The sequence below is a fragment of the Sylvia atricapilla genome, chromosome 1 (genome assembly GCF_009819655.1).
Source record: "Sylvia atricapilla isolate bSylAtr1 chromosome 1, bSylAtr1.pri, whole genome shotgun sequence".
NCBI classification, from domain to species: Eukaryota; Metazoa; Chordata; class Aves; order Passeriformes; family Sylviidae; genus Sylvia; species Sylvia atricapilla.
Window position 1 is genome coordinate 114,329,253 of NC_089140.1, and position 22,263 is coordinate 114,351,515.

Sequence of the window (22,263 nt, forward strand, 5' to 3'; positions counted from 1 at the left end):
AGACACTCAATAAAGCCACAGCATAGCAAATTTTAAATTAATAAACACCATAACTTGTTTTTTAACAGCAAAGTGTTAGCTTGTGAGATTAACTGCCAGAAGGCAGCATACAGTTAGATAGACAAGATTTACAACTGGATTATCCAAAATTATAGTATGATTTCAAGAGGGCTTCAGGAAAAAATAACAGCAACTCTCTTTTTCCAGGACAAAATACAAACCAGCAGAGAGCTAAATAAGAGAGAATCTCCTCTGTATCTTACGGTTGTACCACCCCTTGAGGCATCTGATAGCACCTAATATCAAGACAAAATACAGGACTAGACAGAACAGTAGTCAGAATTCCTGTGTTGTACCAGATCTAGAGAGGATAACACCTTTGTGGACTCCAAACAGCAGCCTCCCATCTCCCCAGAGCATCTTTTGAAACATGCAGTTGAGCTTGCCTCGAGTATAGCAAAGTATATGTTTTAAGACCTCGGGCACTGGGATACCCGCCAAGTCAAAACAAATATGTATACATAATCTAATCTACTTAAATTCTGCATGGAAACTCAGTGCCCTTCAGGTATATCCCTCAAGGCTACGAATAGTATGCTTGTCAGACAGGATGAAGTTTCCCTGTGTAAATAATAACTGAGCGCTTCCGGCATCTAACCACACCTCCCAGCTTCGTCCAAACCCAAAGATCAGGGAGGGAGGAGTCATCAGCATGAAGGTGAGGAGGTTTGGAAATAGGGGCAAAATGAGATAAAGGAAGAGGAAACTAAGACAAATTATAGTGGATTAGGAACAACAAGGCTCTCTTAATAAAAGAGTTATAAGAAAACCATCTTTTTCCGTCACCCGTCCCTTTATGTGGCAGATGACAAGTTGGTAAAAAAAATCCCCAAAACAGGGATTTGTGAAGAGTGGGAGCCTAAAAAGTGAAACAAAGCCAAACAGAGGCAAAGCAGCAGTGTTAATGAATTGCAAGGCAATGCTGCAGACAGGATTTTTCATATCATTGGTATGGTCACCTTTTCTTAGGAAAAAGTGGCTAGAAAGAAAGCAAATGAAATCCTTTGTAGTCTGTAAGGGCTTCTACTGCTAAAAATAAAAATTAAAAAAATCAAAACAGCTTAGGATACACACAAATGTAAACACACAGGGGCATATGCTGTTAGCAAAAAGCAGTAACTGTTGTCTTGAAATTATGGAATATGGCTATTTTTCTTTAAAAGCAGGTGACTATTGAGTATGAAATTTCATACACTTGTTTCTGTGACCTATGAACCCTCTGTTAGGAAAAGCTAAACAACTGGATAACTTTTAATAAGAGATCTTTGCATTTGGACTCTAGAATAAAGATTTTACTGGCAGCCTTATTTCCTACCACTAACCAATCTCTTCAAATATATTATCTACTAATCCTTGAAAACACTTGGTTTAATAGCACACGATAATGGCCAGCTTTATCTGAAGCAGATCTAGTGTGTTCTACGCTACTTATTTTAGCTGGTTTTTTCCTTTACTTCTGACAGATAATGTTACAATTACAAATTTCAAACTGCAAATGCCCTACTTACTGAAATCTGAGTACCAGACGAAGGAAAGGGAGATGTGGAGACTCATGCTCATTCCGTCAGTGTTTGTAACTGCCCACACGAGCAGTCTTTAAGAAAAAAAAGCAATACCTGTGAACACGAAGCATGGATTCACAACCAGCTAACTCTGGGTAATACAGTCTGACAGCAGGGCACCCAACCAAGCCTTCTATCAGTAAGAACACATGAAAAAGTAACACACAGAAACTTGGCTGCAGAAATTACATTTCTTTCCTGCCTCCTATCATCTTGCAGAAATGTGCCAGAGTAAAGGAAGGTGTGCATCCCCTTCTGCAGGAAGAGCTGGGAGGTCATCTTACTAAACCACACTTGCTACATATCATCAACCACACACAATACACTTATTTATGACTTGTAGCTTCCACCCCTCTCCCCAAACTCACCCAGTCCCGCCACCTTGCACAAGTTACCACCATGACTAGTGCTGGGGGGAAACATCTGCTAAAGAAAAGGGCACAAAACGGTCAAAAAGAGCTAGGGTTATGCAAATGAATGGCTAAGAAAAAAGACTCACTACCAAAACATGTACAGTGAATGGCCTGATGATTTCAACATGTTTCTTTCTGAAATCACTTGCTTCCTTACCAAAGCAGGGGGGTGCTTTTGGAGGAGCCTTTCCCAAATGAAAATACAAGAGTGTATCAGACATTCACATTTTAATTTCTCATTGCTACCCTACTTGTCACCACAACTTTGAGGTTTATACCCAAAAGGCTGTACTTGCCAAGATGAGGGCTTATTATTTCCCTTGAATTACACACAAACCAGAACTGTGAGGCATCAACTTTTCAAAACAAAACAACCCTCTGAAAAACCACTCAGAACAGATACAGCTCCGGTAAAGATAATTGCTGTTAGTTAACCTCAAGGCCTCATCTGTCATCAGATTTCATAGCTGCCTTGGCAAGCAACTTCAGCAGTTACCTTCTCATCTCTGGATCCAATCCCAAAAGCAAAGCAGCCATCTCCAGAACTGGGTAACTCCATATAAGCAAGCACCTTGTTTACTGGGTCAGCCATAGGCAGAGGCAACCATGCCCACCCAACATGCCAAGCTGGCCGGACATAAGCCACCTCCTTGCTGGAAGCCAGACCATGCAGCAAAAGCAGCTGAGCTTTTCAGCTTTTCATCCATGAGCAGCTCAGAGGCAGGGGTAACAGCTCTGGCACAGCATCTTGGCTAATGCCTTGGGATTGGAGATGGACACATCTGTCCAGCTGTCACGTTGAAGACAGCACACGTCAGCACTCTGTTAGTCTGCCCAGAACTTAGTTATTTTCATCATGCCTCCACACTGAAACAGTTCAGTGCTTCTTCCTCCTTCCCCTTCCCTTCCTTTTTCCTTTCCTTTCCACACTCTGTGCCAAGCCAGAGACCTAAAACATTCAAGTTAACTGTAAAGAGCTAAAACAGTCAAATTAACCCTACAGAAAGAATCCCAACCATTTCATGTAGTCAAAGTCTTTGGAGTGGTTTTGTGCCAGCCTAAGAGGAGGCAGAGAAGAGCCACCTCATGAACAGGGATGAGCAGTTTGGGATTCACACATCTCTAGCCCCAAGAGCATGCACAGATTTCCTGTGTTCTCTTGGTACTAACTGTACTCAGTAGCCATTCAGAGTCAGGAACAGCAGCAATTTCACAACCCTGCTGAACATGGGAATTTGGCACCACCTCTGTCTTGCAGACCCAACATCCAAGAGGAACCAACCTGACAGGACAGAGCAGAGCAGAGTATCACTAATGGAGTATCATGGCACTCTGAGATGCTCTTACCTTAGTAGGGGTGACAAAAGGTGCCAAATGACCAAGTTCATATTATTATCGGCAGTGCAGAGATCACCTTGAATAAAACTGGTGTGATCTAAGTCTGCTGAACATCTACAATCACAAAAGAGAGAGCACTGGGCAACTGCTTGAGCTCATTACTCTTACTAGAGTGAAAGTAATGTAGAAGTTTACGTCTGACCCACAGATGGCTGTCAGCCACAGAGACCAACACAGGGCCTTCCGAAAGGTGAATTTAAAAAAAAGCATCTACCACATTTCTATAATCTCTCCTTTCATACTGAAATACTATCTTCTGATTTAACAGGAAACAAGGCTGTGATGAGATGAAACCATCTCACAACAGCATCAAATCCAAGTACACACTTTTTGCCTCATCTCAATATTGAGAAAGGTGGAGAAAAGTTATCAGGACATACAGCTAATGATGATAGCATGGCCTCTTGCTTGGAGCATATTTTCAATGAAAGAATGAAAACATGAAGGTAAAGAAAAAAATCAAACAAAATGTCACATGATTTTGAAAAGCTGAACCATGTCAAACACTCAGCTTTTCTTCAACACTACGAATAGTCTTTATACAAAAGAAGCACAACACTTCTAGTCTCACTCAATAAGGAATCTGCTAAGCTACCACCTGAGCAGTAATTTGTTGAGCTGAGAAGAGAGGAGTTAGTTCAAGAATAGCATGACAGGAAAAGCAGCAGATCAAGAGGAGATGACAACAGATTTCTTTCAGAAAAAAATGGAAGGATGTTAGGTTTGGACTTCTGCCAAGACTGGTCTTTAGACTTTTTTGATTCAATACTTTCGTTCAGAATTTTTTTATGCCTTTAAGTGAGCACCACAAAAATATGCAAAAAATATGAAACAAGGAGGTAGCAGAAGAACAGTGCAGACTGAAACAACACACGAGAAAAATGGTAACAAATCTAAAGGACAGAAATAGGATGAAAAGGAACAACAAAGAGAGTAACATGCTTAGAGACAGTGGTTTCTGCTGAGAAGTGATGAACTGTTAGTTGGAAGCAGCAGAGAAGGAAAAAATCTGTGTATAACCCTCCTATAAGCAGCTAATAAAAGTCACTAAAGAGAGCTGCTTCAGAAGAAATAAAATATAATAATTAAAAAAAAGCAGCTGCACTTTCAGTACAGGAAGGGACATAAAGATGCTACTATAGTGGACTACCAAGATCTTGCTGGGAACACCATGTATATATCTGGTAATACATATTCACAAAAAATTATCTGGGATAGTGCAACAAAACATCTGACCAAAGGAGGAAGAAAAAGACTGAAGTTCTTAGTAAGTCAATCAAACAGACAGTCAGTAGGGCTGGAACTACTGAAGAAGTGTAAGCATAAGCTTATCAAAATAAGCTTAGGCTGGAAATTAAAAGGCTTTCTAAACAACAAAACACTAGCTTTAAGTTTACATGGAAAAAAAACTTCACTAGTTTGCAAGTGGCTCTATATAGGTTCACAGAGACAGACATGGTTTCTGTGACAGCAAGGCATCTGGCTCAGCCAGGGTGATTTGTTCCAGTTCTGGGTGATTTGTTCCGGTTCGGGGTCCCTGAATACTCATTGCAACACAACCATGGTCCTTGCAGGCCAGAGCAAAAGTCCAGCAGCCCAGCAGCCTTGCTCCAGGAAAAGCCAACAGCAGATCTAGAGGAAGACAAGTGCACAGTATTTTTGGGAAGTATCACCACTTGTGATTTAGGGACTTAGAGATCTAGAACAGATTTAATACCCCCCCTTTCCACTATTTTGGCAGCTCTCTCTCATGCCCATGTAATCTTTTGTACTGACAACATCCCATGGCAAGGAGTGCCACAGCTTAATTTCACATTTTATTAACAACAGCTTCCTATTAGCTTGTACTGAGCCCATTTCCCACTACTTATCTTTCCTCTTAGCTAATGATTTTGCTCACCCTTTATCCCATCAATATCACTCATGGTTCTTTTATCATTCTGTCTGTGATATTAAATTTCTATTTTCAGTACTCTCCCTTTTGTAGTCACTTAACAGAGCTGAAAAGTCTAAGCCAACTTAGGCCTTCCTTGCATGGAAACTGTTTCACTACTTTTTTCATTCTTCACCTTTTCCTGTATCTTTACCATGCTGTGTAGCTCTTGTACTGTATTGAGGAGACACACACACCACAGATTGCTGCCTGTTTGATTCCTTTCCTAACAATTAATTCCCAATATACAGTGAAGTACTACAGTAAGCATGACATCTACACCAGGCAAGAAAGCATAAACTCCAATGAACAACTGGGGTGTGGGTAGGAGGACACATGAACAAATAAAAATATTGGTGAAGAAGCAACATAATTTAGAAAAGGACGGCAAGCTCCAAGAAGCAAGTGGAGTTTCTGGAGAAACCAATACTCATGCAGAAAAGGGAGATGAGCATACAAGTGCACCTCAGCTGAAGTGGCTGGAGAGAGAGAAAGCTGAACAGACTGGCAGCTCTCCCGATAAAAGAGCTGGAGATGTGAAATGAAAGGACACAAATTTGAGAAGGCAATGCCCCTACCTTTCAAACATTTCTGCAGTTTAACTCATTGCAACAGCATGTTTAGACCTTTTAAAAAAAAGCTCAAAAAGGTCACACGAAAAAGTTATGGAAAAAGTTCAGTAAAGGTTAGTAAATACAAACTCATCCTGTTTAGCTCAGGAGGCCCTTGACAAGTGGATTATTGAAGATCAGGAGAACACTTCGGGAGCATCATCCCTACTCCCCTAACTTTTCATGACAACTTTGATTTAGCCAGTGCCAGAAGCAGAACACCAGGTTTTAATATGCACACAAGTATAATTATTCTTACCAAATAAAATGCAAGCATAGAATCTGATCAGCATTTATCAGGTTAAATAAAAGTACTGTCATCTCAGCCCTTGTTCAGCCTGCAAAGCCCTGCTGTAACAGTTCTCTAGCCACCCTTGATTTCAAAGCAGGAGAATTCCTCTGTTAATTTACACAAGAACCAACACTGCTGTCAGTAAGTACAAATGTGAACTCAAATCCAGTATATTTGACTATTTGCAGAATGAGTGGGATCACATTTCACCATGCTGCCAAACACTTGCCATTATATGATAAACTCCTCTATTTAGGCCAACCTACAACTTTGCCAAACTGCCATTGTTTGGGCTGAAATTTTACAAATTAGTGTCTGCTTCCCTGTTTTTTTTTTCTTCAGTTTTTATTCATTCAAAACAGTGCATTTCAAATACATAAAGGTTAATAGAAAAAAAAGTTTTGTCTGTGTCAAAAAGTTCTGGCACACTTTTCCTACTTTTCCTTTGAGCACCTTCCTTTGAGGTGGAGACTTGAAATTAGACAGGGACAGTGGTGTATTCATAGCTGTCATTCCTGTGAACTCTACCCAAATTCAGCCAGTTTTTTAATTACTTATTCCACGATCCCATTAGTAACTCAGAAATCAATGTTTTGAGTCAGATAATTGAACACTGTCCTAGAGGTCTCAGATTCTACTAGAGATCTCTGTGTCATTTAAACTAAATGCTACAGAGAAGGTCATTAATTTTCCCAGTCCTTGGCATGTGTCTACAAGGAGTGATTTGCAGAAATACTTAGTGCCTGAAGCTGAAGTGAAAGGCAGTGAAAGCTGCATTCTAAACAGATTATGAAGACAATGGTTTTGAAAAACTCTGCCTAGTAATCTCAGAACAGGTTCTTCCAAAAATTCCACAGAAATTTGATTCTTAAATAAATAACTAAAGAAAAAAACCCACAAGAGTAATTTATTTAATTCTCACTGCATTTTATCCTGTGCATGCACTGCAGGCTCTCCTCCTTTGGAATCAGGGTGCTTTACAGTATATGCTGCAGGTTAGGCAAGAGGTGTCACTCCATCACAGGAGTCAAAAACAACATACAAGCAGCTCAGCATTTCACCAGGGCAGGGACCGTGGCTGTAGGGCAGGTTTTCTCAAAGTATCCAGAGCCTGAAGCAAAACATCAAATGTGCTAGACAGCATACCAGAACTCTGTATAAATATGTTCCATTGTCAAGATCCATGTATAAGTTTCCAGCCAGAAAACTGGCTTGTGAACTCCCATCTGTGGGATACATACTGCTCTGAGAACCAGCATCCCACTGGGTATTTGCTTTCAATGATCCATGGCCTGAAAAAACAGGATAGCATAGGAGTGCCCATGGTGATGGACTGAGAGGAACATAATTTGGCTTTGTGAGACACTGTTGTGCCATGTTGTTCAATTAACAGACAAAATTAAACAGTGTGCACACATGTAACTGCAAGTACTCTAACTGCTTTTTTCCCTTTTCTTTCCACATGTATCAGTTCTCCTCTTTCAAGCAACACTGTTAGCTTGTCAGGGGAAGGACAGATGCTTGCTGTGTTTTTCTTTTCAGCCTCTAGTACACTGAATCCTAAAAATGGATGCTATTTTTTTTAAGACATTAACAAAGTAACACAACTCCAAAAGCCTCCTTTAGTTCTATTTATTCTTCCCCGGTCACCGGTGCTTGGAAACAAACATTCTTCCTGTCCACTGCTCTCCTGTGAAAGACCACAGTATCTATAGTTACTGGAGAAGAGTGTTTCAGTTATCTAGGCTCCAAACCTTCCCATGCTTTACTTTTCAGCTTGCCCCAGAAGGCTTACTGTCTCCAACACCAGAACGGAGATTTCTCTCTTTCCAAAGGTAGCTACTAAAATTCTCTCTCCTCACCAGGAAGCTCATCAGCTCTTAAGAGAATCAAATACCACAATTATATCTGAAACTGAAGAGCTGAAGAGTCACTTCTGATCAACTTACAGCTTCCAGACAACTTGCCAGCCCCCCTGCCAGTGCAAGGAAAGAGGTGAGACTGCAACTCTAGCCCTGAGAAATTCTGTCAGAGAACACAGGTTGAGGCTTTAAAAAAAACCACCACAAAACCAAAAAAACCCAAAACCAACCAACCCCAAAAAACACACCCAAAAAAACAAAAACAAAACAAAAGAAAAAAAAGAACAAACCCACAAAAAACACACCAAACCCAAAAAGCCCCAAACAAAACACCAAAAAAACATACAAAAAAACTCCCACCCAAACACCCCACACCTAACTTCCCCAAAACCATTTTTTTCTTCTTACTTGTAGGCCTTCCTGCCAAAGAAAAGCATATTGGGCAGGTGGCACACACTACCACAAGCTGATACTGCAAAACCCTCACCGGAAAGATACAAATAGCACCAGAAGCATCATCTCAACTTCCTTCAAAATATCCATGATTTTGTAACAGCCCTAGGAAGCAAACACCAGGATAATTCCCAATCCTAAGAATGGAATGGCATGACAGAGCAGGGGGAAGAGAACTATATCAAGAAAGAATCTTTCCTATTCCTTTCTTAAAGCATGGCCACTTAAAAGAGGCAATCTCATACAAACACAAGATATTTTTGCCTGATCTTGTTCAGCTGTTTGTCCTTGGACATTTGAATACCGAATTTATTAAAAGTAATGCTGTATTTTTGGTTAGATGTACATTAAGAATTTTCCTCCTTAGAATCCATGAGAAGATACTTCCCTCTTTAGTTCAGTCGAGCAGCACAAACTTGCGGCTAAGAAAATTCGGGTGTAATTCTGAAAGGTACAAACAATAAGCCAAGTCCAAGCTCATGCAAAAATCCTCCCAGGGCAGCTGTTTATTTTACATAATTCTTCCAGCTGTGCAAAGGTGCTCTAACAAAACAAAGCACACTGCAGAAGAAAGGATAACAGCTCAACAAAACTGCAGGATGGCAGAGCTCTTCCCTCGGGAGGGGTGGGGGTAGGAAGTCCAAGCCTGAGAAGCTGCTGTGGCACACAACACAGAGCAGCAAGACCCAGGAGCTGAAACCCTGCTGGCAGATGGATATTTCAGATGCTTCATCTCAAGGAATATGTTAAGAACAGCACGTAAGGATCCACTGAAGCATTCAAGTAGTCAGAGGATCAATATATTTTCTAAGCATGTACATCCTTGGTCGCAATCTGTTAGTGCTTTATCTATCAACTACTTGTCAATATACAAACATTGCTGTTTCCTAGTGACCCTATGCCACAGACCACCATCAGAGTAAGCAGTGCGGAGACATTTTTCTTTGCAGCTGATGAGTAATTTGGGAGTGAAAAATGAAAGCAGAATAGAAAAGAAATCAGGTACAGAAAAATGGCACACTAAAAAAGTAGTAACAAAACATTCAGAAAGAATGAATCAAAACAAAACCCAAACTGAAGTTTTCCTATAAACCCAAGATTTCAAAACACTAAACAGTAAGAGACTTGATTATAAAGAAATCTAAATTTGCAAAAATAAAAAGGTCAAATGAAGGCGTTTGGAAGTATAAAAATGATGGTCCACCTAGAGAAGGTAGTTTTCAAATGCACCGACAACTCTGGGCAATCTTATTTTACGCTGTCTCCATCTTTTCCTTGAGATGTAACTGAAATTCATTGTTGAGGAAAGAGTAACAAGACGAGAAACAAGTCATTGCTAGACAGAAAAATAGAGAAAGCAGAAAACCAGAAAACCTGAAGCAAAACAAAAAACCAAGAGTTTAACCTTGTTGAGGTTACTGGGACGCAGTGATGATAACTAGGAACACACATTCTTCTGGTCCTCTTTTACTCTAGGGAATTTATCATGAGCTCGACTTCTTGTCTGATTCGGCTTTTTAAATATAAAAGCTCCTCTTCAGTAAATACATTCTCATCTTTAAAACATAATTACGGTCTGAAAGTTGACACTAAAAATAGCACTACGGAGCTTCATATTTACATCTTCTTGATTTCTGTATCAATTTACTCGATTGCAACAGTCAAGTGTATGTCCTCTGGCCCTCAAGACTGAAAAGGAGTTCTCCCGAGGGTTAATCCTGAAGATAAGTTTGACAGGGTGACAGTTTTCAGCTTAAATCCATAAATTATAGTTGAAATCCAATGTGTAACTATAAACACATTATGTATAAAGAACAAAGCATTCAAAAATGCTTAGCAACTCTCTTAAGAAAAGCAAGTATCTGAGAAAAAAAAAATCCCAAAATTAGATTAAGGAAACATAAGAAAAAATAAAAAGAATACATATTCCACTAATCCATACTGGCATGCCAGGAAAACTTAAAGACAATTTGGAACAAACTTCATAAGTTCTTACAATTAGGAAATACATGAGGAATAACATCATGAATAAGTCTTCAAATTAGCAAGTGACCAAGAAGTACACACTTTGCCAATTTCAGTTCAAATCAAAATACTTCATGATACACAAGCATATTTTTAGTACTTTTACAAATAAATGAGTTCTTTGGAATAAGATTCTTCACTCACTAACATTCTTTCTTTTTTTTCCTTGCAGTGTCAGAAACAGCCATTTTAAGATGACTTTTCCAAATCTCTAAATTGAAAGGGACGCTTCACATGTAATCTCATATGAAGCTTGAGTCTGAAAAAAAGACCAACATCTTTTAAAGATGAATCTTGGAAAAGTTGTGTTTGGGGTTTTTTTTCCTTCACTTTAACGACTGTCTGAAATAACTACTGCACTAACCTGATGACACACTTATTTATTGTATTTTCTTATGCTTGTTATTCACTTTCTGGCAGTAACACAACTTCATTTAGCAATAGTTTGGACCCCTCAGTAAGGGAATGTGTACATAGTAGCTCTCTAATCTTGCTGCCCAGCTGCTAAGACAGTCACATGAGTCACTTGCTGCCTTTAGAGCAACACACACCACTTGCTGAATTTAGAGACATTCTCTGTTTCTGCACTGGTCATACATGTAAATTGAGTAATACCCTATCCTAACTACATACAAAACTTTCGAGGCGTTTGCTTTTAGGTTTTTATATTTAAATCGGTGAGTCAAAGAACATATTTTTTACTAATGCAGTTAACAACCCAGCTCTTCAAAGTGATTTATGTACCAGTTTTCAGTTTTACTGCTCTCACGCCTGTTGGGCTAACTACAGCAATCAGTTCAAATGTAGGTAACTTCATCTAATTGTTCAGTGAAAATACAGCCCTGGAAGAATGAAGAACTCTGTTGCCAGGACGATTCAGTATACAGCTACAGAACAAAACACTTTACAACAATTCCTTCCTTATCAGTATTTTAACCTGTGACTGTTTGGTACACACCTTATTCAACAGTCTATTTAAAAACAATTTACATAAAAACTAGCATAGTTGCTTCCATGCAGCACCTCGGTCTAGCAATACATACAACTCCTTGTGGGAAATCGTTTATTTACTAATATAATCCCTAAGTGTTAAGCAGGAAGTACTATCTCATGCTGCTGGGTGCAGTGCCTTACAGTAAAACGCAGTGAGGAGACAGTTCTTTGGACTATGGCTACATCACCAGTGTAGGCCTGATGATGTTTCATTTTTCTCTGTATCACATAATACTTTCTTTCCCATATTCTCCCTGTGTCTCATTACAGCACTGCTCTTTGCAGATGGTTATAAAGGGACGTGATCAAAGCCACAATGTATTGCGCTCTGGCCATACGTGTTTACTGACTACCAGAGTAACAAAATCCCCACGGAATCACTTTAAGGTACAGGGCTAATGCCACCAAACCTGAGGAGTCTTATATTGTACGAAACACACTTCTACATTCTATAGTCATTCTACACACATGGCACATTCTACAGTCCAAAAACACACTGGCACAAATTCCAAAAGATGTTTCAGCGGCCTAAAGAAGAAGGCAGTGTATCAAACCTTAGCTAATTCTGTTAGGTTCAAGTACAGCCAAGCTTGCCTTAAAATAGACTTCTTGCCAGCAGGAAATCACAGTAGGCAAAGTCCCAACTTGCCAGTCAGGCAGTAGCACATTTTCAAGTTAAATATTCTAATCTGTCAGATAACATTAAATAGACTTCCATAACTAGCCAGAATAGAGTATCCCGCAGTAACAACTAATTAAACTTTTCACTCATGTTGAACCGTTCCGAATTAGCATTTAAATAATAAATGAAAATGGTTACTTCTCTGCTGTTTCAGCAAATTTTGCCCAGTAATTCAACTAAATTCAAGCAAATTTCTCGTATTGGTATTTATTACCTAAAAAATTCTAGTCATTGGTGTACACAGAGCCAGTCATCATACACATAGATATCAGATTACCACACATACTGTTCTAAAGAAGCAACATTTTAAGATTTCTACACTCAAAAGACAAGACAGAACTCTATTTTTCCGATGCATTTTTTGCACTTTACAGAGTTTTCTGCCAAGTCAGTACTGCCGTTTCCCACGTCTGTGTGACTCTTTACTCAGCAACAGTATACAATTACAAACACTGAAAAGACAACTTCAGAAAACAAAGTGGCAGAGGAACATGGGGCAAGATTAGCAATTGAAACAACTAATCCAGATGAATTTCAGAGTCTCCAATCCAGCTGGCCGAAATTCTCATACTCCTTTGTCTTTCCCCTATTCAGTACAGTATTCTATTCCGGTATTTGGTTATCACAACATAATATTCTCCATCAAAATTAGGAATAACTACCCCCTCCCACTGCAAAAAAACATTTTGCATATGCTAGTTTTAAGCATCAATTTGTCCCCAATAGCCAGAACTCCTCAGAGGAGGCCAAAACATGCTGACGATTCTTGGAAAAAAAAAAAATCTGCAATTTGATAGTGAAGGTATTATGCATTCTACTGAGAAGTTTCTCTCCTTAAGAACTCAACTTCATGGGTATATTTCTGGGCTATCTTGAAATCTCTCAGATGGGCTCTTGTAAGAGGTAGCTGCTTAGAACAAAAACATTGCCTACAGAGTGATGTATGATGGCTTAGTGGATTAGCATGTTAAAAACATAATCTCTTTTGACACAGCTATTTTTAAGTGTTCTTTAAAAAAATTACAAAATGTTAATTCTGTTTTCCAGTAAACATAACTTTTGATCTGCTGAGTCAGAGATGTTATGCATAATAATCACAGCAGGAATACAATACTATCTGTATTTTTTTTTTTTTTTTTGAGGAAAAAGCATGAGCACAATTCTGTGCAAATAGTAAGAAAAATCACAGAGCAGAATTCAATTAAAGGCAAATCCACCAGAGGGAAACTGTAGTTCCATCAAAACAAATACTTGTTTTTCTAGGTAATTTCCATATTTTCTAGAGAGTCAACTCCAGAGCCATGTAACATCCACTCACAGGTTTTATAATATGTACTTTCGACATTGGACTAAAATACTTTGTACTACTAAGTCAGTACAGTACCACTTTTCTATGTATCACTTCTAATTCTGAACTCAAACTCCCCCAGCCAACACTCACTAACCTTAGAAAGCACTTTCTCATGCACTATCTGAATGTAGCAGAAGAGCTTTGTGTTTGTACAGCTTCCAGAAATCATCATGGAAGGTTCTGAACAGCTAGGCATATCATATCTAGCTTACAGATGTATGTAGACATAATGTAATTTTTTTTCTTTGATCGAGTTATGATGGTGTTATCTAAAACTACATTCTTCTAAGTCAAGTACCTTATGCATTATATTAACAAGCATATTAATAGACTAACATTCTCTTATTGAGGGATCCAAGCTATTGCTAAATGAATCTCTCATGACACGTAAGTATTATTTACTTCACTGAAAATTATCACCAGATTAGTAGAGTAGCTATTTTTCTTTGCTTTCAAGACAGTTTAATATTTTAATATTTCAAATATTTTGAACATTTTAACTTCATTTGTGGTTCCATTAATTGCCCTTTCAAGCTGACAGGTTTGTAAAATCATCCTGAAGTGTCCATTTCTGATACCACAGGAGAAAACTAAAATGCCAGTAAGTAAAGGAAGCATCTTATTCCGAATAATTAATTTACTTGTAAAAGCCAGAATTAAGCAGTTCCCTGTTGACACTTGAGAAAGCAACGAATCCTTAACTGCTGGTGTGCTCCTTCCACATTCAGGACACTGTAGTTCCATCATTAAGCAGTGTCCCCTGCTGAGAAGCACATGACTCTACTGTTCCATGATGTACCCTCAATGACCACCAGCTTCTGAATGAAACTACAAAAATACTGGTTTTAACTTACTAGAAAAAGCCCTGAACAGCTTGCTTCTTGCCAGCCTGAAAGACCACCCCTTTCAATGAGTGCCACCTGAAACAATCTCAAATGCTTGTTACAATATTGAAAAAAGAAAAGGTCATGGGGAAATACCACTCGCTCCCAGAGAAGCACTTCAGTTTCAACACAGATCTCTAACTCTGAAAATGGTTTATAATGTTGGCATTACAGACCATACATTAACTACTACACATTTACTAATGATCTCTCTAGAATTTGATACGTGGAAATGGTGACATTTGGAAAGCATGATATAGAAGCTTCATATCTCGAAGGTCCACAGTGAAATGAATTGTTAGCATCCAACTAGATTCTAATAAGCTTTGCAAGAGGAACCTGAGACATGCATTTTTCCTTACTGTTTGTTCAATTTAATTTGTTTTCATTTTTAGCAAAGCACTGTTGAAAAGAAAAGGAAACTTTCAAATAATCTGGTCAAGATCAGACAAGAGAAACATCTCCCTCTTCCACTTAGAAATTCTGTAGTTCAAATCATTCAGTAACTGCCAGCCACTGCAACATACTTAAAAAAAAAAATAAAAAATCAAGGAACAAACTTCCTAAACAAGTGACAAGTGCAAAAAGTAGAGGTTAAAAAAAGGATTAATTTTTTTACCTCCATGCAACCAGTCTAAAAATACTCAAAGCAAGAAGACATAACACACACGCTTTGGGTCAGAACTCTGCCATGCACAGCGAGTGAAGTAATTTTGACTACATTCTCTCTCAGATGTACCCTCAAACGCAAAATCACAAAGTTGCTAAGTAACACTTAATTCATAAGTTAATTCACAAGGGCAATATTATCTTTGTCCAGAAAACCTCACACCCTTCCTACAAAGGCCTAAGTTACAAAAGGTCTGGATATATTACAGAATTGTAAAATGGCTTGAGTTGGAAGGTACCTTAAAGATCATCCAGTTCCCTGAGCAGGGACACTTTTCACAAGACCAGGTTACTCAAAGCCCCACCAAACCTGGCCTGGAACACTCCCAGGGATGGGACACCCAGAGCTTCTCTGGGCAACTTGTTCTGGTGCCTCATCACCCTCACAGAAAAGAACTTCTTCCTAATGTCAAATCCAAACCTACCTTCTGTCAGTTTTAGTCCTTGTCTTATCACTACACACCCTCACAAAAAGTCTCTCTCCAGAAGGTGTTGTCAGCCAAAAGGGTGACAAATCTTATATATATTTGGGAAGGAAGAATTAACAAATTAGTTAAGCTCCTTCTTCTTCAAACTATGAGTCTTACAATCCTAAAGTAAGAAATGGGATTTCAGTGCACTTCACAGGACAGTTACAATGCACTTGCAACCTGACAGCTAATTTCTGCCTGCCTTTTAGCTTTTCTTGTTAAGCTGCCTACATGAAACTTTCATGCTAGAACTACATCCAAATACCAAACTACCTCCTTTATGATGAAATTCAGATGCTTAGCAGAAGGGATTATTTGACCTTCAACTACAATTTAACACCTAAAACTATGACAAGAATAGGCGACATCTAGAGCATCTATTAAATCTTCAAGGCTTTGCTCAGAGTTGAAATACTTTTTATTGTTTGGTTCCTGATGAAAAATGGAACAAACAGCACAACATACAAGTTCTAATTCAGACAAAACCTTTAAGAAATTTAATCGGCTAATGAAGAATTATGGAGTTAATTTCGATAATATATTATCAGTTTCAAGGTTGCAACATGACTGATACCACAAATTCATATGATTTAAACATTTTGAGAGGACTGAGGGGCAGTGATTTAAGTCACTAGAGTGCCTTTTTGACCACACCTGTCTTCTCACTTGAGGATTGAAGAAAGAGCCAGCCTCTTTTTATGTTCAGCTGTTTTACTAGTCAAACTACAGGAAAACTGAAAATAATAAGACATATCCAGCCCCCCAAACTAAAGTATCTTGCTACTCAAATCAAATTGCCAAGCAATCAATGCAGCTAAAAACTGCTTAAATGCACTTTCCTTTCAGTACAAATATTTAAGTATAACAAAGGGCAAGAAGCTTGTTTCACATGATGCAGAGATAACTGTACTAGAAATTGAAATGTATTTTTCAAGATGGACTTAACTTACTTGTTCTCAAATATTCTGAAGTGGCCAAGTTTTCAAAGGTGAAATAATATACTACAGGGGAGACATCTAAAACAAATTTTTTCTTCCCCAAGAAACTTATTTCACAGTTTTAACATTTCTGAAAGCACAATCTGGATTTCTGTTTGCCTTCTACAGCAATTGATACTAGGAGTGTGTTTGAGTATTTCTTATGAGAAACAGTGATAGCATGTATTTGACTAATGCTACAAGACCTGATATCTTTTCCTCATAGATTAGTTTAATATTCATGCAGTTAGGGACTATTCCCATCACCCAAACACCATCATGATTACATTTCTTGTGTTACCCTGCACTCAATTTTTCTACTTCTAGCATCACCAGCTCAAGTTAATTTCACAGTATTCCTTGGCACAATTTTTGTAGTACAAAAATTATCAATAGCTAAACCTAAAGGGACACAAATGGATTCTGAGAGAACAAAAGAATTTTAAACAAGTTAAAGAAGTGCTGGGTTCAGAAAAGAGTGTATCCAAAAGAAAAGGATACACTCAGGCAGCTAAGACAAAAAAAACCCCTTTAAAGTTATAACTGGGAAAACATTACATTTTACAAGTAATGAGAAATTAAACAAATTTGATATAAATATTTCACATATACTTTTTAAAGCAATTTCAACACATACTAAAACCAGCCTGAATAATTAGGATAATTAACATATTAGGACTCTTGGTTAACTTTTTAAGTAAAAAATAATGTAACTTTGTTGTTTAGGAATAGAGCTGATTTCATTGTACTGGTATGCTTATAACTGTACTTAAGCACCATTTAAAATAGCATGTAGCAACACCATCCTTTGACAGATGCAATAATATTTTTATTACTTTTTCTGAAACTGATTAAAATATAGCCATAAGCTATATGTTTGTGCTGGGGCATAATTAGGAGTGGTTTAATCTGAGCACAATCCTAGTATTCAAAAGAATAAAAGAAAACTTCAAATCACAGATTTAAAAAAGCCTGAAGATTTAAATAATTGGCATTTATGTCTAAACTCTTCTCTAAGCTAGGTGTTACCTAGTGTCCTAGGTGAAACAAATTATATGTGTATTGACCGCGGTAACTTCCACTGAACAAAATAAGCTTGAACAATATCGTGTTTAGCTTTGAAACAGAACACAAAACTCTGACACTATTTTATATTTCTTTTAATTTAGTTTAATACTCTTCTTAAAGTACTTGTGAGGAGAAGAGCACCAGTAACTGATAGCAGGTAGCTAACACCATAAATTTACACCTTTGTAGTGTATCATCTTATGAAAACATAAGAACAGCTGCAGGCAATTTCTACTTTTATATATTTATATTTTATCTATACTTGCATGTGATAAATGCAGTATTACTAAGCCTTACATGTAGGCAGCTGCAGTAAATGCAAAATAGTATAAATGAAAATTCCACACGTGACAGTCAGAGTTTGAAGAAACTTAACATTTACAAACTTGTAAATGTTTTATTACTAACTATACTGGCTTGATTGAAATTTAATAGCAAGCTGCCAGAATCTCTCTTTCTGCCTTTCCTTCAAAAAGATCTCTTTAAAAAAAATATTCCTATACCACAACTGATTCAAGAGACATGATATTGTCCCTAAATGTCTCCTTAAAATGTGTGCTTGTCTGTCTCTATCCCACATATTAATGTAACATTCATGATAAATACATACACCACACAGTAAACAGTTTTATTAGAAGTGACAAGCACTCGAGACAGTAAAATCTGATTTGCGTACACAGGGTCTTTCTGCTGCTCAAACACGTAGTACAGTGAGATCTCATTAATTCAGAGTCAGATGATTTGCAGGGGTTTTTGGAAAACTCATGCACAAGCAAATCTGACACCCCATAGGACACAAGTACACACTCAATACTCGAAGAGGGAAGCTAAGTTTTCTGACACTCTCCTTCCTTTTTGGTTATTTGGCGATTCACAGTAAATGTGCATAAGGCAAAATCAGCAATCTACATCTTATTTCATGAGAAATACTTTACACCTGCAGATTGCCAGATCTGATGTGACTCACAACCATAAAGAAAGGCTTTTAGGGTTAGAGATATACAGTGTCAGGCTGCTGGTAAATTACCTGCACAATACATTAGTAAATCTGCATGCAATCTGTACAGCTAAATTGTATCAAATAAAGTATTATTACAGCAATATGGAAGAGATTATTATTAGTTATCCTAACTTAAGTGAAAAAACAACTTTGACAAATAATTCCCTTTAAACACTTTCTAATCTGATTTCTAGGGATATTTTCCTTGAGAGAGGAATTTAGCACATTAAGTGCAAAAGAAGATTATAGCAATTCAGTTTACTGTAACAGACACTTTTTGCCTTTTTCCAAGTTTCTTTACATAGTTATTTCTTAATTGCATCTGATGGCAATTCTTAGGTTTTACTTTCCTGACTCCCACTTGACTTTCTCAAATCTGATTTGAGCTATTTTACTTCAGAGTTTTGAGTTACTGTTGTATGCATCGTAGGGCACACTTGTCCGCATTCATTTTTATCTCGCTTATTGGTTTTATAATAGTTCAGAGCTGTTCTCTCTCTCCTTTCCTCTAAATGAATACCCACTGGGCCACATTTTATTTTCTTTGTGCCACCCTGTAAGTTTATAAAAACCACCAGGGTTGGTCATGAATAGAACAGCCCATCACTCTGTATGATGTATTTTAATATATTTGACAAGGTATCTCTACACTCTGGACAGACAATGACCGAGGAAGGGGAGAGAGGAAGGCTACAGTGAAGGCTATAAGAGAAACTGATTTATTCCTTCAACATGAGAATAACTATATACCCTTTCCTACTCTTCACTGTCAAGTATGTACTTATACAGTCATCTCAAACCCCTGACATATATGGTGGTTAATTTTAATGCCATGATCCTACAGTAACCGTTTGCTAGACTTGCAGGGTCCATTTAAATATTAAAAATTTTAATACATCCTATGAGAAGGCCCCATCCTTTAGAACTGTTAGCACACAACTACTCTTAAAAGTATGCTGTACATTTTCTAAAGTCAAAAACCTCCCTCTAGTTCTACTAATTTCTGCTATTTGGCCAAAGATGAGACAGTAACAGGTGAACACTGATACAGATGAAGATAAAAAACACTTTAACAACACAAACTAAATACAAATAAAACTGAATCTGCAGTAATAGTGACCAGTTCTGTTTAATTTTAGGTTTTCTGAACTTGCATACACTTAGGATCTTTTGCATTTGATATTTGGTGGACAACTGTTTATGGGAAATGCATTAGTAACTGCAATCTATACAATTTCAGATAAATGTTCACTATATTCCATGACAACTAAAAAAAATAAAAAGCATCGGTGTAAGTGATTATATTGAGAGTTAATCAATGTTCCACATTTAAGTTACAAGATCACACAATTTAAAAATCAATATAAATTGAATTAAATTCTAGATGTGGGGCTTTTTTTGATTAGAGGAAAAATACACAATTGTCTATTAGCAAAATGCCCAGATAACTGCAAAAAAACCCACCCCATGCTTCAGAAGTTTAAACATTTTATATTTGATCAATAGAAATATTATTTGTTCTAATATTTGAATTATTTTTAAATAGTTTTTAAAGGCTACCTAAACATTTGGTAATTAGTTAAAGATGCTTAGCAGTTCAGTGGATAAATACTGCACATTTCTTTCAAAAGCTAAATTCTTACTAGTAGCAGATATCTGGACAATAACTCCTTGAAAGCAAGTTCTCTGTCACTTCAGTGGTGGTCACTGCTAGCTCCTTTTAAGTCCATACTGATTTGAGAATGGTCTAAGTACTTGAACAGATTTCATGTTTTCCAGAATATTACTGCTTGGTAAACATATAAATTTGTTCAAAAACCTTTCCAAAAAGTATTTGTTCACAAAAACTTTTGGTTTTAACAACATAAGGGGTTATAGACAGAAAATTTAAAAAACTTATGGTTTAGACTCTGAAGTAAAAGCATCTATTTTACAAAATAGCTTTGAACAATTATACACAGTGGTTTATTTAGAACACGAGTAGTGCCCTCTTTAACCCATTGATTTTAAAACATATGCTCCCCTGAAAGGAGGAGACTTTAGGGCACCATTTTGACTAACCAGCTGCAGAGATGGACAACCATTAGAAGTGGCTGCATTTTATATGCAGTGCCTTTTAGAATTATACAAACTTTCTAAAGGTTTCTTAATTTAAATCTCAAAAGTCCTACATTGAAAACTAAATTTTCAGGATAATTATTAAATTAAAAGCACACACCAAGAGACACATTTGAGCAAAGCATTCAAGATAAGTTGAATGCATGTCACTTTAGATTCCTGTATTTGCTTGTACTGTTGTAGAATACTGTAGTCATTGATTTTTAAACATTATTGAATATGATTGGTAAGTCTCTAAGAAGAAATTTAATACATTTACACCTCTCTAGTTTACCTAAAAAAAAGTAGGATAACTTTACCAACAACAACCCATAATATTTGTTTCCTCAAGTGTTTTAGTTTTAGAAAATCTTGAAAAAAATCAAATTGTATCATGTATGGAATCAGACCAACACATAATACAGAAGATTATCTTAACTCTTAGAACTAAGGAAGCTTTGAATGTTACTTTGTATTTTTACTGAAAAAAATCCCACTTCACTACTCTACAAAGAATTCTGTTTTCTACAAAACAGTGAGTTTGTAAAAAAATAAACCTAAACAACTTTTTTTTCTGGTATTATTATCTCCATCTGGATTATACCTTAAAATGAAATCCAGTTTAGAAGAGTATCAAATTCTGAAAGAACACCCTTTTCACTTTCTCCACCCTAAATCCTGAATTTTGTACTGTGGTTGGATACACCGAATTTACTTTGTAACATATAGCTGTAAATCAAGAAAGCTACTCCACAACACTGCCTTTTTCACACTGTTATTACCAGTGTCTATACCTATTTTCAGCATTAAAATATTATTGATTAAAAAGCTCCAAATTAGGTCAAAATGTTGTACACATGTTAAGCACTTCATACTGATGCTCACAGACACAGCATTTGAAGAGTTCTCAATACCATTAACTAGTTTATTTAAGTTAGTTCTGCACATCTACTACCATCTGGCTATCTACCCTGGTACATTAAAACTACCAACATATGGTGAACTGCTATTAATTTATCAAATTTCTATGCATTCCAGGGTAATGTTACTTCAGTCAATAAAAATAATAGATCAGTTTAAGACAGATTCAGAAAGGAACTTTTAAGTCTCAATTCTTACAAACTATAAAAGAGATCCCTAAACCATAAAAGGCAGTTTTGGAAAAACATTCAATATCATTCCTTCATACAAAATGATTAATCTTTCTTCCTTAATGACCCTTGTTTCTAACCTAAGAGCACTTAATGTGATTTAATTTTCACAACTGTGAGTCACTGGAAAACTTTAAGATTTCTTCCCAAATCTTTAACCACAAGGCTATCCTAGGCAGTAGGTTTCTTTGGTCACACTTGCAGAAAGGGTACAGATCATTTGCAAGCACATGCTATTCCACACAGAGGGCTATCACAATTCATACTCAACTTCCACAAATTCACAGAAAACATCTGCTGCAATAGTCTCCC

At 37.2% G+C, this 22,263-nt stretch overlaps 1 protein-coding gene across 6 annotated transcripts in view; it reads right to left on the bottom strand.

The window, feature by feature from the left end:
• The window catches only part of PLAG1 (PLAG1 zinc finger), a 52,378-nt gene that overhangs the window by 26,931 nt on the left and 3,184 nt on the right, over positions 1 to 22,263 (bottom strand). The window lies entirely within an intron of this gene.